This window comes from Pteropus medius, unplaced genomic scaffold (assembly GCF_902729225.1).
Source record: "Pteropus medius unplaced genomic scaffold, Ma_sr-lr_union100, whole genome shotgun sequence".
Taxonomy (NCBI): domain Eukaryota; kingdom Metazoa; phylum Chordata; class Mammalia; order Chiroptera; family Pteropodidae; genus Pteropus; species Pteropus medius.
The window spans coordinates 3,561,524-3,563,771 of record NW_024349802.1 but is presented as its reverse complement, the minus strand read 5'-3'; the positions used below and the strand labels follow the sequence as shown (position 1 = coordinate 3,563,771).

Here is a 2,248-nt window from a genome sequence, read left to right as displayed (position 1 = left end):
CTGCAGGTGTATTTCCGTTAAGAGGCCAAAAGCCTTTAATATTCTGAGCCTTTGGTCCCGGCACACGTGACTGACAAGGACGCGGCCTCGGGCTTCTAGAGTGTGCGCTTTCCGGTCTCTTCACCCCTTAGCTCTTTCGGCCAGGTGTGTCGAGCCCTGCTCCCTGGGGCCCCTTCACGCCCCTTCACGCCCCTTCACGCCCCTTCACGCCCAGTGGTCCAGAACCTCTCGTTTCATTTATGAGTGTTTTGGCTATTTCTGCAGACGCTTTTCTCTCAACGAGGGAGGAGTTTACCGGACCTATAATATAATAAGCCCTTCCGTGATGGGCTTCAAATGTCCTCGGTGCTTCCTTGGCTTGTTCTTGCCTCCCCCTCCCCTCCCCCTCCCCTCCTCCCACAGAAGGATGGAGCAGATCACATTTATTTCAAGTCTGATTTCCTGCATCTCATGTCCATGGTAATGTCTTACTGCTTAAATTCTTATTGCTTAAATTATTTTTTTTACGTACATACATATTTTATTTACACATGGAAGCTCGGATTATTATTGGGAGGGGACGAGAGAAGTGTTTTCTTTGTTGTATTTGTTTTCTACAAAGTAGAATTAATATATTTATGTTACTCTTCATTGCATTTCTTTTGAGACTATTTTTGAGAGCAGTTTTAGGTTCACAGCAAAATTGAGCGGAAGGTCTAGAGATTTCACATACCCTCTGGCCCCTCACGCACAGCCTCCCCTACCGTCAGCATTTCCTGCCAGAGTGATACGTTTTTCACAAATTGTGAACTCACGCTGGCGCATCGTGGTCACACAGGGTCCATAGTTCACCTTCGGGTTCACCCATGGAGTCGTACGTTCTGTGGATTTAAACGCACGTGTAATGACATGTATCCACCGTGATGGTGTCATACACAACCCTTTCACTTCCCTAAATGTCCTCTGTGCCCGCGCCCCCTCACTCATCCCTCCCTGAGAGTCCGGCCCCTAGCAGCCATAGTTTGGGTTTAGATCTCTTTACTGGCTCCATAGTTTTGCCTTTTCTGAAATGTCATATAGTTGGAATCATATAGTTATGTAGCCTTTTCAGACTGGCTTTTTTCATTAGTGATATGCATTTAAGGTTCCTCTGTCTTTTCATGGCATGAGAGCTCATTACTTTTAAGCGCTGAATAATATTTCATTGTCTGGATGAGTCACAGTTTATCCATTCACCTAGCGAAGGGACATGTTGGTTCCTTCAAAGTTTTGGCAATTTTTTTTAGTAAAAAAAATTGTGAGTAAAGCGTCCGGAAACATCTGTGTGCGGGTTTTCACGTGGATCTAAGTTGTCCACCCCTTTGGGCAACTACCAAGGAACCCATTGCTGGATCTTATGATAAGAGTGTGTTAAGTTTTGTCAAATCGCTTTTTCTCATTTGACAATTTAACATGGATTTTTTGTGTGTGTCCGTCTATGGATACAGATACAAGTGTTCTGTTTTCTTCTACCAGCATACTCTTAAAACATTCCTCATCTGTTATACACTGAAAGCTATAATTTCTCCCTTAAGTTTTCAGAAAACATTTATTAATAGTAATTATCTTTGCTACAGATACATTCACGTTTGCTCTTCATGGTACAAAAGCAATGTCAAGATACATTGCTTGGAAGTTAAAAGTTCTCTGTAGCTCAGCAAGCAAGACACAGGATCCTGGGTAGAGAAAGAACACAATAGATAATTTTTCTTTTTGTTCAGAGCGATCAATGATATTTTGTACGTTGCAAGGATTATGTATCTAGAATGTTCCCGTGAGAGCTCCGATTTATTCTTTGTGAAGTACTGCAGTGCACGTCTGGGCTAGGAAAGAATTTATATGGTTTGGAATCATCTTTTGAGGTATTGTCAAACATTTTTTCGGGGATAGCGACCAGTTCTGGTTAATGGATTGGTCACGTAAGATTGGATAACACTGAGTTGAACTAAATGAAACTGTTTCCTCATGGCAGTGTTTTCAGACACCTTAATAGGTTATTACAAACTATGAGTTTGTAGAAGAGGGGGCAGGGCTTCACGTGACAAGGTGTTCCTAAGTTTCCTTACCAGGAAGCTCCTTATTTATTTTGCGAAGCGTGCCCGGGCGTGTTCCGGCGGACACACTTGGGGAAATGGTGCTCCGTTGGCTGTGTATTTACATGTGGAGACATGAGTGATCCTGCTGGAGGGGTTTCTGCCTGATCAATCACACTCATCAGCAGCATGTCTTT

The 2,248-nt window shown here is 43.3% G+C and overlaps 1 protein-coding gene across 5 annotated transcripts in view; it reads left to right on the top strand.

The window, feature by feature from the left end:
• DOCK1 (dedicator of cytokinesis 1) overlaps nucleotides 1–2,248 on the top strand; it is a 413,576-nt gene that overhangs the window by 244,003 nt on the left and 167,325 nt on the right. The gene's annotated exons all lie outside the window — the stretch shown is intronic.